The following is a 14,227-nucleotide window of genomic DNA, read 5'->3' on the forward strand; positions in this document are numbered from 1 at the left end:
CTGCGGGGTCAGCGGCGCCGCGCCTGCGCAGTGGCGGCCGCGGTCGGGGCGCGGGGCCCCGGAGGCGGAGTGCGGGGCCGAGCAGGCTCCCGCTGGGGCGGAGGGTCAGAGGACTGGCAGTTCGCGGAGGAATGGCCGGTCTTAGCCAGGAACCCGCCTCGGGGGCCCGAGGTCTTTCCAAGTCGTGGTCTGACGAGAAGGGTTGGGGGCTACGGGCTGCCGCGAGGGCCAAGCGCCGCCGTCCGCCAGCGCCGCCGCGCGTGCTCCCGGGCGCCTCGCGGGACACCCCCGAAACTAGTCGGAGGGGCGGCTCTGGGACCCCAAAGCTGGGTCCACTCGCCCGGCTCAGCGAGCCAGGGACGCGGGCAAGGTGGAGGAAGCAGGTGTTCACCGCAAAGCGCGGAGCCAGGAGCGGGCGGCCTCGCTGGGTCCCGGGCTCCGCGGGTTGGGGGAGCGGGCAGCAGGTGCGCGCCAGGCCCCGGCTGATGCGGGGAGGACTGCTGCTGGCACCCTGGGGCTGTGTGCCGGGCAGGTTAACTTGCTATCTTTTTACTATTATTTTTCTTAATTTATTTGAAAAGCTATTATAGAAAGAGATCTATTCACTGGCTCACTCCCCCAAACGGCCGTAGAAGCCCGGGACTGGGGGAGGGCAAAGCCAGGAGCTTCATGGGGGAGGCGGATTTACCACGTAGGTGCAGGGACCTGAGCACGTGGGCTGCTTTCCCAGGCACATAAGCAGGGAGCTGGATCAGAAGTGGGGCAGCCGGGACTCAAACTGGCGCCCCATATGGGATGCAGGCACTGCAGGCAGCGGCTTAAGCTACCACGCCAGTGCCCCGGGCCCTGGTGGCTACTTCTTGCTGGGGCCTGGGGTTGCAGCTTGTGTCTGGGGACCCTGCGGGGCCGGCTGCACCACCCCCTGCCCCATGCAGAACTGCCTGGACCCCCTGGGGCTCCTGGAGTCGTAGGAGGATCCCTTAAGGTTTTTGAAGATATTTTATTTCTTGGGTTCATATTATTGACAGAAATAAGCAAGGTCTGTTGTTACAGATTGATGGATCTGAAAGGCGGAGTCGCAGAGAGAGAGTCTTCGTCTGCTGGTGCACTCCCCAGGTGGCCACAGTGGCTGACGCCAGGAGCCCGGAACTCCATCCGGGTCTCCCACGTGGGTGCAGGGGCCCAAGCGCTCTGGCTGTGACCTGCTGCCCTCCCCTGCACATTAGCAGGGAGCCGGATCGGAAGTGGAGCAGCCGGGGCTTGAACCAGCCCTCCTACAGGATCCCAGCGCCACAGGAGGTCGCTTAACCTGCTGTGCTACAACGTTGGCCCTTCAGCCTCTACCTTTTATCTTTGTTTAAATGTATTTACGTATTTATCTGGAAGGTAGCGTGATAAAGAGAAAGATTGTCAACCCACTGGTTCCTTCCCCAAGTGGCCGTAACAGCAAGGTCTGGGCCAGGCCAAAGCCAGGAACAGGAACCCTGTGCAGGCCTCCCACATGGGTGGCAGGGCCCAGGCACTTGGACCGTCCTCCACTGGTTTCCCAGGTGCATTAGCAGGGAGCTGGATCAGAAGTGCAGCAGCCGGGACTCGAACCAGCGCCCATATGGGATGCCGCACTGCAGACAGAGGCTTAACCCGCTGCACCACACTGCTGGCCCCATAGACTTGCTCTCTGAGGCTTCTCTGTGCCAAGCCTGTGGTCTAGCACGCAGGGCTTTGCTTCTCCCTGACTTCAGGGAAGGCTGGGAGCAGAAAGTCCAAGCGTGGGTGCCTTGTCAGAGATGGAGAACGCCCGTCTCCAGGGTGAGTCTTGTGTGTCCCTCAGGGGGCGCTGGGTCCCAGGAGCTGGTTCCCAGCTGAGCAGCATCCCAGGAGACTCCCTGTGAGCGTGAGTGGACGCTGCCTTCACATTCACGGAAGGGTGCTTTGCTTCGTCCAGAGAGGGCTGGGTGCACAGTCGAAGTACGAGGCGATACCGCTACCGGCAACGATGGCGGGCTGGTGGTTCCCCGTGCTGGCAAGGAAGACCAAATTGGTGCAGTTAGAATTCAGCCAGCTCGTTGCAAAGCGTGATGGCAATACAGTAAACGTAAGCGCCATCCTCGGCCAGCAGCTCTGCCCTGGGGAATCGGTCCCGCAGGCAGACTCACCGTGAGCACCGAGCTGTTTGCACCTGGCAGTGACCGGCAGCGGGTTTGCCGGGGCCAGAGCCGGGCGTCGGCCCAGTCAGCGCCCTGGAGAGAGAGTTATGCCTAAGCACGCGGCACGGTGCTCTGCACTCGGAAAAGGGAGGAGGCAGACTTTTATGAGTCAGTCGGATTGGTCCTGGGTGTAAGTCTATTATAAAACTGCCTTTGTGGAGAAGGGATGAGTTGAGGGATTAAATACATTTATGGGTACATGGACTATCCCTGGAAAAACACAGAATTGGGTCTATATTGATTTTTTTCACCATAGGGATGTGTTATTTTTTTTAATAAAAACATTTATTTTATTTATTTGAAAGGCAGAGTTGCAGAGAGAGGGAAAAACAGATCTTCCACCTGCTGGTTCACTCCCCAAATGGCCACCATGGCCAGGGCTGGGCCAGGCTGAACCAAGAACCAGGAGCTTCATCTGGGTCCCCCATGTGGTGCAGTGGCCCAAGCACGTGGGCTTTCCTCCACTGCTTTCCCAGGCTCTTTAACGGGAGCTGGATTAGAAGTGGAGTAGCTGGGACTTGAACTGGCACCCATACGGGATGCTGGCATCACAGGCTGTGGCTTAACCTGCTGCACCATGATGCGGGTGCCAGATGTGTTCATTTTAAAAACAAAAATTGTGATTTAAAATAAGTCAATGGAACACTTGGCGAAACACTAAAACAGGTATTTCAAAGGAGAGAATATCCAAATATGAGAAAGCGCTCATTTTCATTAGTCATCAGGGAAACAAACTTAAACCCACACCGACAGAAGGGGTATGAAAAACACCAGGTGTTGGCAGGCGTGGGAAGCCTCCAGAACTCCCTTGCATGGCGGTGGGTGTGCCTGTTCATCTGCCACGCACGACTGACCAGCGACCTGCTACAACTGAACGTACGGGGCGCGTGTGAGGGTCAGTGGGTTAAGCTGCTGCTCGCCGCGTCCACGTCTCACGTTGGAGGGTTCGTCTGAGTTCTGGCTACTCTGCTTCCAGTCCAGCTCCTGCCAATGTATCTGCGACGGCAGAGGATGATGGCCCAAGGACCTGGGCCTGACCACCCACGTGAGACCCAGATGGGATTCCTCGTTGCTGGCTTCAGCCTGACGCAGCCCTGGCTGTGGGCTTTGGGAAGTGAGCGATGGGTGGGAGATCTCTCTCACTCTCCCTTCAGGTAAGTAAACAAAGCTTTAAAACAAAGACTGGATGGCCCAGGTCCTTGAGCCCCTGCACCCGTGTGGGAGACCAGGAAGAAGCTCCTGGCTTCGGATGGGCGCAACTCCGGCCGTTGTGGCCAATTGGGGAGTGAACCATCGGATGGAACACCTCTCTCTCTCTCTCTAACTCTAACTCTGACTTTCAAATAAATAAATAAATCTTAAAAAAAACAAAACAAAGACTGAACTTAGGTTCACCGGAAGTCTTGCGCTACGTGTCCATGTAGTACTATCCACAGTAGCCCAAACTTGGACCGACCTGCAGCGTCCATCAGGGGGACAAATGGATTCACAAACTGTGGTGCATGTGTACAGTGAAACACCGTGCAGCCATGGGAATGAGAGTCTTGATGGCGCTCTACAGGGATCAGCCTGCTGAGCACGAACAGCATGACTCTTAATTAAAGCGCTGGGACAGGCGTGTAGCCTAGTGGGTAAGGTGCCGTCATCCCAGAGTGGACTCCCTGGGTCAGCACCTGGTTCGTGACTCCAGCTTCCTGCTCACGCACACCCTGGCAGGCAGCAGTGGTGGCCCGAGGAGGGGTCCCTGCCACTCGCATGGAGGACCTGGATCGGGTCTCCAGCTCCCAGCTTCAGCCTGGCCCAGCCCAAGCTGTGCTGGGCATTCGGAACCAGGAAATGAGAGTTCTCTGTCTCTCTGCCTCTCAACAATCAGTTTTTAAAGTTTAAGTAAAAATGAAGACAGGCGAAAGTGGTCTTTGGCACAGGAAGACGGCAGGGCGGTGGCCCCTGGGGCTTGTCCCTCTCCAGCCTCAGGAGCTCTGCATTCCTTGGCTCACGGCCACAGCAGAGAGCTGGACTGGAAGAGGAGCAGCCGGGTCCTGAACCGGCGCCCACATGGGATGCTGGTGCTTCAGGCCAGGGCGTCAACCCGCTGCTCCGCAGTGCCTGCCCAGCCCGCTTTATCTTGGGTCGCGGCCTTCGGGGCTCCTCCGGGGTTCCAAGTGCTGACTCAGCTGTCCTACCAACGCACTGCTTCTGTCACCTTCTCTTCTATGATATCTTGAGATGTCCTGGCGCGTGTTTTGTGCCGACGTCTGTTACTTTCCTCTCTCTGCCCAGAATCTATCTGCCTTCTCCTGGCAAAAGCACCCCACTTTCCCGGGGTGGGGCACCCTTCCTCGTCCTCCACTCAGACAGTACAGGCCAGTCTGACTCCCACTCCTGTCCAGCCCGGTGACTGCAACAGCAGTGTTTGGCCTCAGACGTTGGTCCGTTCAAACCGGGCCCTGGAAGTTTGGCTGCTGAGAGACGATCCCTTTTCCCTGGCACTGCAGAGAGAGACAGCACAAGCCTGGAGCGGCTGGAGGCCACGCCGCGCAGATCCGCAGTGAAGCCGGCACCAGGGAGGAGGAGCCGACCCTGAGGAGGCGAGACCAGACTCTGAGGACATTTGTGCCCAGGTTCCCCCGGCCCTACCCCAGGACTTCTTCTTTCTTTTTTTTTTTTTTTGGGGGGGGGGGGACAGGCAGAGTTAGACAGAGAGGACAGAGAGAGACAGAGAGAGTTATAGACAGTGAGAGAGAGACAGAAGAGACAGAGAGAAAGGTCTTCCTTCTGTTGGTTCACTCCCCAAATGGCCGCTACAGCCGGCGCACCGCGCTGATCCGATGGCAGGAGCCAGGTGCTTCTCCTGGTCTCCCATGGGGTGCAGGGCCCAAGCACTTGGGCCATCCTCCACTGCACTCCCTGGCCACAGCAGAGAGCTGGCCTGGAAGAGGGGCAATCGGGACAGAATCCGGCGCCCCAACCGGGACTAGAACCCAGGGTGCCAGTGCTGCAGGCAGAGGATTAGCCTAGTGAGCCATGGCACCGGCCAAGGACTTCTTATTCTGTGAGCCAACACCCTCTTTACTTTTCTTTAACGCACTTGCAGTGTTTCTGGCACTTAGAACTGACAGCAGCCAGGCACGTACACGGGGTCCTGCAACACTGACTCCCTCATAGGCCCTCACTCAGCGGGTCTACACCCAGCTGACCTGGTCTTCCTCACTGGTGCTTCCTCTTCTGAGGGGTCACAGATACCTTCCCTGAGCCCCCGTCCTAATGTTGACAGGTCAAGGTCAAGTCCGCTGGCCTGTGTTTTGCAGAACTCACTCCATTTCCCCGTTTCAACTTGGCCGTGTCGTCTGTCTCTCTCCTACCTCCCGGCAAGGTCAGAAGGCTTTCTGTGGGGGTGGGGGGTCTGCAGGACCCCTGGACAGAAATGAGACGTGTTTGCTGAGCGGAATGGGATCCTGAACGAGCTCACGGCTCTGCAGTAGCTGGGGTCAGGCCTGGTCTGCAGGAGTCGGTGCCGGGCACCAGGTTCACGGGCTGCAGGGCAGGGCTTCCTGCAGCCGCCGTGCAGCCCCCCATTCCTGCGAGTGTGCGGGGCGGCACTTGTATTCCGGGGAACTCAGCACGCTGCCCACGTGTCTGTGTCCAACAGGAGGCTACCACGACACTGCGGCGGACGCCTTCCCTTCCTGAGCCTTCACCGAGCCTGAAACCCTGTGAGATCCACTTTCTCACTCATGACGACCATACCCAGCAAACCGGGGCTGGGTCAGAAGCAGCCAGGATGCAAAAGGCCCCAGACCTTCTCGGAACTTCAGCTCTCCCAAGTGTTCTTCATTGGCCACCCCCCCTTTTAAATTATTTATTATTTATTTATTTGCAAGGCAGTGTTAGAGACAGGTAGAGACAGAGAGAGAGGTTTTCTATCCGCTGGTTGACTCCCCAAATGGCCACAACGACCAGGGCTAGGCGAGGCCAAAGCCAGGAGCCAGGAGCTTCTTCCAGGCCTCCCACATGAGTGCAGGGGCCCAAGCACTTGGGCCATCCTCTGCTGCTTTCCCAGGCCACAGCAGAGAGCTGGATCAGAAGTGGCACAGCTGGGACTTGAACCGGTGCCCATATGGGATGCCAGCGCTGCAGGCCAGGGCTTTAACCTGCTGTGCCACAGCGCCAGCCCCTCACTGCGCTCTCTTAAATTTTTCCCGGTCAGCCCAGGGTTCGGTGGGTCATCATGCTTGGGGCAGAGCACTGGGCTCGCTCACCAGTCCTACGTCAGAACTCCCAGTCCTGCCTAACGCCGGGACTTCAGCACGGCCGTTCCGCCCTGTTCCAGGAACCCCTGCAGTTCCCTTTTATTTAACAAACGGCTCATTTCTACCTTTTTACAACTTGGCTGAGAGGCAGAGGTAGACACACACAGCTGTCTTTTTCCTTGGTCCATTCCCCAGTTGCCCACAATGGCGGGGGGCCAGGGCTGAAGCCCGGAGCTGCGGGCTCCGTCCAGGGCTCCCACGGGGGAGGCAGGAACCCAGGGTCTGCCCTGGGCAGGGAGCCGCCGTCGCCATAAACCCCGGCACTGCACGGGTGCAGGCACCTTAACGGCGGCTCCGCTGCTGAGCGCCACGCCACCCGGCCCCATCTTTAGCTACGGGGGTCTGCAAGCCCACAGCGCAGCGCTCAGCGGAGCCTGCAGCCGGCGCTGCAATCCGAGGCGGCGGTGCCCGCGCTGGGGAACCAGACGTTCGCCGGGCGCTGGAGCAAGCTTGACACAACCCAGAATGGTTGGGGAGGGCTGTCGGTTTCTGGTTCTAACTTTCTTCTTCTAGAACGAAGAAAGCTTCCGTCACAGCCATTTCTGGTTTTTCTTAACTGAAGGTTTGTGGAAGGAACTGCATGGCTTGAATGTATTTATCGTGCTGAAAGAAAACCCTAGAACTTTGGCCATTTAATGAATTCGGCAGCGGGGCGGGGTTGCGGTGCCGCGGGTGAGGCGCCAGCGCGGACACCCTCATCCCTGGCGCAGGTGCAGGTTCGGGTCCCGGAGGCTCCACTTCCGATCCAGCGCCCCGCCGACGCGCCCGGGAAAGCAGCGGAAGACGGCCCAAGGGCTCGGGACCCCGGCGCCCGTGCGGGAGCGCAGACGCAGCTCCGGGCTGCAGCCTGGCCAGCCGCCCGCTCGGCGCCGCGGCCTCACGCTGACGGCGGGACACCGCCCAGGACCAGGAAGCAACCCGGATCCGACCAAGCCTCCGGGGCCCGCCGCCTCTTCCCCGCCCGCAGAGCCAGCAAGGAACCCACCCATCCGCGCAGAAAGGCCGGCTTCGCCGCGCTCTCCCCGGGCGGGGGCGACCCCTGCGCCTTCCCACCCGGCCGGCCTCTCGCCGCGCAGGCGCCGCCCTGTCACGTGACGCCGCCGGGCCGCCCTCTCCGCGGGAGGCCGGGGCCGGCCGACGCCTGCGCAGGCGGGGGCGGGGGCGGGGCGTCCCGCTGACTGACGGCTCGCGCCGCGGCGCCGCGGAAGGACCCGTCTGCTCGCGAGCGGCGCAGTCCCCGCAGCCGCCGAGCCCCGGGGCGCCCGCTCCGTGCCCGTCCGCCCGCCGGCCGGCAGCCCGCCGCGGTGAGAGGGGTCCCGGGCGGCCCAGGGGAGGTAGACTCGGGACGCACGGCGGGGACGCGGGGCAAGGTCCTCGGGCGGCGCGGGGGGCTGCAGGGGTGACAGATGGGAGCGCCGCGAGGTGACAGACGGGGTTCTCCGTGGGGTGCCGGCTGTGGGTTCTCTGGGGGTGGCAGACGGGGTTCCACGGGGTGACAGCGGTCTCTGTGGGGTGACAGGTTCTCCCTGGGGTGACAGTGGTCTCTGTGGGGTGACAGGTTCTCCCTGGGGTGACAGTGGTCTCTGTGGGGTGACAGCGGTCTCTGTGGGGTGACAGGTTCTCCCTGGGGTGACAGTGGTCTCTGTGGGGTGACAGCGGTCTCTGTGGGGTGACAGGTTCTCCCTGGGGGTGACAGCGGTCTCTGTGGGGTGACAGATGGTGTTCCATGGGGTGACAGTGGTCTCTGTGGGGTGACAGTGGTCTCTGTGGGGTGACAGCGTTCTCTGGGGGTGACAGATGGTGTTCCATGGGGTGACAGTGGTCTCTGGCATGACAGGTTTTCCATGGGGTGACAGCGTTCTCTGGGGGTGACAGACGGGGTTCCATGGGGTGACAGTGGTCTCTGTGGGCTGACAGGTTCTCCCTGGGGGTGACAGGTTCTCCATGGGGGGACAGGGTTCTCTGTGGAGTAGAAGATGGAGTTCCATGGGGGTGACAGACAGGGTTCCCTGGGGGTGACAGACTGGGTTCTCCATGGGGGTGACAGCATTCTCCGTGGGGTGACAGCTGTGGGTTCTCCGTGGGGTGACAGGGTTCTCCATGGTGGTGACAAATGGGGTTCCTGGGAGTGACAGAGTTCTCTGTGGGGTGACAGATGGGATTCTCTGTCGGGTGACAGATGTGGGTTCCATGGGGGTGACAGTGTTCTATGTTAAGTGACAGCTGTGGGTTCTCCATGGGGGTGACAGATGGGGTTCCATGGGGTGACAGTGGTCTCTGTGGGGTGACAGGTTCTCCATGGGGTGACAGAGGGGGTTTCCTGGGGGTGACAGCTGTGGATTCTCTGTGGGTGACAGATGGGGCTCCCTGAGGGTGACAGGATTCTCCGTGGAGTGACAGATGGGGTTCCCTGGGAGTGACAGGGTTCTCCATGGGGTGACAGGGTTCTGTGTTAAGTGACAGCTGTGGATTCTCCGTGGGGTGGCATATGGGGTGACAGGGTTCTCTGTGGGGTGACAGATGAGGTTCCCTGGGGGTGACAGCTGTGGGTTCTCTGTGCAGTGATAGACAAGGTTCTCCCTGGGGGTGACAGTGGTCTCCATGGGGTGACAGCTGTGGGTTCTCCGTGGGGTGGCAGATGGGGTTCCATGGGGTGACAGGGTTCTCTGTGGGGTGATGGATATGGGTTCTCTGTGGGTGACAGTTGGGGTTCCATGGGGGTGACAGGATTCTCCATGGAGTGACAGATGGGGTTCCATGGGGTGACAGTGTTCTCTGTGGGGTGACAGGTTCTCCATGGGGGTGACTGGTCTCTGTAGGGTGACAGGGTTCTCCATGGAGTGACAGATGGGGTTCCATGGGGTGACAGTGTTCTCTGTGGGGTGACAGGTTCTCCGTGGGGGTGACTGGTCTCTGTAGGGTGACAGGGTTCTCCATGGGGGTGACAGGGTTCTCTGTGGGTGACAGATGGGGTTCCATGGGGTGACAGTGTTCTCTGTGGGGTGACAAGGTTCTCCATGGGGGTGACTGGTCTCTGTGGGGTGACAGGGTTCTCCATGGGGTGACAGACGGGGTTCCATGGGGTGACAGTGTTCTCTGTGGGGTGACAGGTTCTCCATGGGGTGACAGCTTGTCAAGGGGTGAGGGCATAGGGAAGGGGCATGGGGGTCCCCAGCACAGGGGCTGGCGTCTGGCGGAGGTGTCCGCAGGCCCATGTGGCCATGGGTGGCTTTCCCGTCTCCTGGCAGGGCGTGCTGGGAGGGGTGTCGGGTCCTGGCTGTGTTGCCGTGGAGTTGGCTGCCTGGCTGCTGTGGGGCTGGCGCGGTGGAGGTGAGGGCGGGGACTCGGCCGTCAGCCCCGCCTGTCCTCCGCGGGCTCCCTGCTGCTCGCGATGGGCACAGAGGAAGTCCGCAGAGGGGACGGCAAGGGACATGCGGTTTGGGAAGCTCAGGTCAGGACAGCTAGTTCCGGCTGGATTGAGCCAGTTTCCAGGATCTTTGAAAGTCTGCCTGGAGCCGGTGCTCGTCCCTGCTCGTACTGGGACCGCACTCCTCCCGGGGGAGGCAGGTTGCGGATTTGGGGAGAGGGGCCCAGGAGGAAGACCTGGCAGGGGCGCTGGCCCACTCCCCTTCCTTCCTCGGTAGGTGCCAGCTCGCGGGATGAGCAGGACCTCGGCTCCGAGCTGGCACAGGGGAGCAGCCTGACACGGCGGCTGTCCCCGCGGGGAGGCAGCCTGACAGCCGCCAGGGCCGCTGCCTGGGCCGGAGCATAGCTAATTTCTCACCTGACTGGAGGCGGCCCCTTCCCTAAACACCAAAGCAGGGCAGCCAAGACGCTCGACGTTGGTTGTGGAGAGCGGAGGGCAAAGCGCGGGTGGGTTGTCTGAGGAGGGGCGCGTGGCTTCCCGTCTGCGCGTCTCTCTTGGGGAGCGTCCGCCCGCATCGCGGGGTCTCCCTCTGGCTGTTGCCTGTGCAGTTTCCACTTTGCTCAGAAACAGGGCTGCTGTGCCTTTGAAGCACAGGCGGTAGGCTGCTGAGGTCTGTTCACAGTGGAAAAGCACACTCGAGGTTTTCCACGGGGGGGTGAACCGGCTCAGGACTCGCACCGGGACCCCCGGGCCGGGGCAGCTTCCCCCAGCTCGGTGTTTCGCATGGATGGTGTGCGGCAGGCAGTGTGAGGACTGGTTTCTTCGAGGACATCAGGACGGGCGCGTGAGGCGCTCCAGTGATGTGAGTAAGTCACAGGCCGTCCGTCGTTGGCTGCAGAATTCCAGAAAGCGGGGAAAGCCGCAGCTGCTCCGTGTGGCTCGCTATGCCAGCAGCTTTGCTTGTCAGGGACATCGTGGCGTGGCGACCCCCGGGGGCGGCGAGGGGCTGGTTTTTGGAAAATCTCTACGGAAGGCTTAGGTGGGGGACGCCGCTCTCTCTTTCCCTCTCCCCCTTTCTTCCTTTCTCTCTCTCCTGCCTCATCTCTCAAAACAAAAAATAATCAGGTTAAAAGCAACATCAAAAGCAGCCTGGAGATACTAAAAATAACAGGTGGGGGGGGGCTGGTGTTGCGGTGGAGAAGCTCATGTCGGCTCGTGTCAGCTCGGCGGGCGGCAGAGGCTCCAGGGCTGCGGCTCCCACCACCCTCGGGGAAGCCCGGGGGAGCTCCTGGCTCCTGGCTCCAGGCTCCAGCCTGGCCCAGTCCTGGCTCTGTCAGCCATTTGGGGAGTGAACCAGTGGATGAAAGACATCCCACCCCCCCATCTCTCCCCCTCCCTCCCTGTCTTTCACTCTGCCTTTCAAACAAACAAATCATGTATCATCGAAACAGCAAAGGCATGAAAAGCCAACCAGGCACAGGAGCCACACACAGGGGAGTAAGAGTCCTCTTCCCAGTAAGGACCCCTCCGATTCGTGTGACAGAGTTCCTCCACACACACTCTCTTAATTCACCTTCACCACGAACGTGGGCGCGGTATAGGGTGCCACTCCCACGTCACAGAGGGGGCGGTTGAGGCCGAGTGCTTTGCCCGGGACCGCCCAGCTGTGAGGGCGAAGGATTCCACTCAGCTGCCTGGCGGTGGGGGCGAGCCCATCCCTGCTCGCGGAGCGCCATGTGCAAGGGGCCTGGGTGGGCCGTGTGTCCTGCGGAGGGTCCTGAGGCTCCGCCGGCAGTGTCCTCCTCCCCACGGACTGCAGCCCAAGCTCCAGGTAGCCTGTGTCGACTCAGATTTGTCTGCGGAACCCGGGAGGAAGTGTGGTTGCGCGGTGCCTCTGGTCCGGGCGCTTGGTGTTTGCACACAGCCTCGCTTGCTCAGCCGTGTGGTGCAACAGTGCGAGGCCGTGCTGCGGAACCTGCTCTCTTAGTTTTCCGTGTCCTCCACCCCGGAGAGAAGTGTTGTGAAACCTGAGAGGTGACCCAGGAAGGCTGTTTATTTTAATCAGTATTTCATGGTGACATTGTTTGGGTTATGATGACACTTTTTTTTTGCAACAGGGCACAGCTGTTCTCGTTAGGGAAGAACAAGCTTTAGTCCTGTTTTCTAGATCTGGGCATCACCGAAAGGATTTAGGACGAGGTTGCCTGATACATGTACATTTTGGCAGGTCCATGGTACAAAGGCAGTCTTGGCACATAATGGGAGAAGTGTGGATCTGGAATCAAAAAGGTGATGGGGGGCGGCGCTGTGATGTAGCAGCCAAAGCTGCTGCCTGCAGTGCTGGCATCCCGTATGGGCGCCGGTTCAAGTCCCGGCTGCTCCACTTCCGATCCAGCTCTCTGCTGTGGCCTGGGAAAGCAGTGGAAGGTGGCCCAAGTCCTTGGGCCCCTGCACCCACCTGGGAGACCTGGAGGAAGCTCCTGGCTCCTGGCTTTGGATCTGCACGGCTCTGGCCATTGCAGCCATCTGGGGAGTGAACCAGCAGATGGAAGATCTCTCTCCGCCTCTACCTCTCTGTTACTCTGTCTTTCAAATAAATAAATAAATAAATCTTTTTTTTTTTTTAAAGAATTCACTTAAAAATAAAAAAGGTGATCGTTCCAGTCTGCTCCCTGCGTAGCGTGTTGTGTTCTTTTCCAGATGTCACATTCAAGGAGGGGGTAGAAAAAATCCAGCGTGTGCATTGGAAGCTGCGCCAGTGTGAGTGACTGGAGACTCTCAGAGCCAGGATTCTAGGAGACTCAGGGCCGTCGTTGATGAAACGTGTCCCGAAGAGGTCCAAGGTCCCAGGATCCAAAGGACAAAGATGACAGTTAGAAAGCCTTTAGTGTTAAGAACGTGGCTGAATACGGCGATGTTTTCAGAACCGTGGTCAGGCTGTGTCTTCCCCCAGCAGCCTCTCGTCAGTCTTGGGGTCAGTTCAACTTCTCACCTTGGCCTCTGGGCCTGCTGCGCTGGCCGTGCGGGAGCCAACCGGCCTCCCCTGTTCCTCTCGCTCCGTCAGTCTCTGTGCCTCAGTGCCTTTGCCCTGCCCACTCCTCTTGCTAGATTTTCCCACGGCCAGCTCCCCATCACACCCCACGTGAGACCGTCCTTAACTTTGCTTTTCCTCTGATCCCCAGCCTACTCGCTCTGTGATATTATTGTTTTATTTGCTTTACAGCAATATCAGAAATGATCTTGTTTATTTGAGAATAGTTTTTAAAAAATCTTTATTTGAAAGGCAGAGTGACAGAGAGGGAAGGAGAGAGAGAGAAAGAGATCTTCCATCTGCTGGTTCACTCCCCAGATGACTAGGGCAGAGCTAGGCCAACACCAGGAGCCAGGAACTCCGTCTGGGTCTCCCATGTGGCTGGCAAGGGCCCGGGTGCTTAGCGCATCCCCTGCTGCCTCCCCAGGCACACTAGCAGGAAGCTGGATTGGAAGCGGAGGACCTGGCACACAAGCCAGCACTCTGACACGGTACATGGGCGCTGAAAGTGGCGGCGTAACCCACTGCGCCACAGCGCTGGCCCCGAGAGGGCTTCTTGCTGTCTCTTCCCCTTTGCCACTCCGTCAGCAGTGGCCAGAGAGCCTGGCGTACAGCGGTGCTCAGTCATCAGTCGCTGAGTGCAGGATCTTAAGGCAGCCAGGTCTCGGTAGACGCTCAGCTGTGGTTTTGTTTTGTCTTAGCCAAACAGAGGCTGACTTGCTGCCCTCTGGGCCAGAGAATCCAAGCCTTAGATAGGAAAATGGGTCACCTCCAGCTTCCGTTACTAGGGCTGCTGTACCGGGGTGTCGTGAAGCGCCAGGGAGGTTTCCTCCCTCAGATCTGCAGAGCCCAAGTCCAAGCTCAAGGTGCAGCAGGACTGTTTGCTTCTGAGGATGCCAGAGAGACCTTGCGCCTCCCCTGGCTGCCGGCAGTGCTGCCGGTGCGCCCGTCCAGCCCTGCTTGCAGTCCTGCCTTCCTCCTGCCCTGCAGACCCCCTTCTGGCAGGCTGCACGTTCCTGCGTGCTATGAGCCGATGGCGGTGCCCCCACCAATGGGTTTTATGTCGGGAAGGAGAGTGCTTCACAGAGATGACGCGGAGATGGGAAAACCGGAGGTGAGGGGAGGCAGAGTGCGTTTATTGATGGCGTGGTTTCCAGAGCCGTGCTGGCGCGGTCGGTCTGACCAGGGAGGTGCGGGGGACGCACAGGGTAAGGCAGGGCGACAGTTCCAGCTCCCAGAGGTGTACGGTTCTTACTGTTACCACTTGTTGATGGCTTTGCTCTGCGCCAGGCCCAGCCGTGCTTGGTGGGGT

General features: G+C 59.8%; 1 protein-coding gene and 1 long non-coding RNA gene across 6 annotated transcripts in view; both read left to right on the forward strand.

Moving 5' to 3' along the window:
* The first annotated feature begins 59 nt into the window (after positions 1 to 59).
* LOC138846370 (uncharacterized) lies at positions 60 to 2,433 on the forward strand. Its single transcript, XR_011383852.1, has 2 exons — positions 60 to 383; positions 1,054 to 2,433. It is a non-coding gene; the product is annotated as an uncharacterized lncRNA (long non-coding RNA).
* Positions 2,434 to 7,665: 5,232 nt separating this feature from the next.
* KIAA0513 (KIAA0513 ortholog) overlaps positions 7,666 to 14,227 on the forward strand; it is a 62,496-nt gene continuing 55,934 nt past the window's right edge. For 2 of the 5 annotated variants that reach the window (XM_051847341.2, XM_070061859.1), the window contains exon 1: positions 7,666 to 7,821. The gene's annotated coding sequence lies outside the window, so the exon portion shown is untranslated. Of the gene's footprint in view, positions 7,822 to 9,922; positions 10,391 to 14,227 lie in introns of those variants that run through there. The other 3 variants (XM_051847342.2, XM_051847340.2, XM_051847343.2) reach the window with 3 other exon arrangements.

This window comes from Oryctolagus cuniculus, chromosome 18 (genome assembly GCF_964237555.1).
Source record: "Oryctolagus cuniculus chromosome 18, mOryCun1.1, whole genome shotgun sequence".
NCBI lineage: Eukaryota > Metazoa > Chordata > Mammalia > Lagomorpha > Leporidae > Oryctolagus > Oryctolagus cuniculus.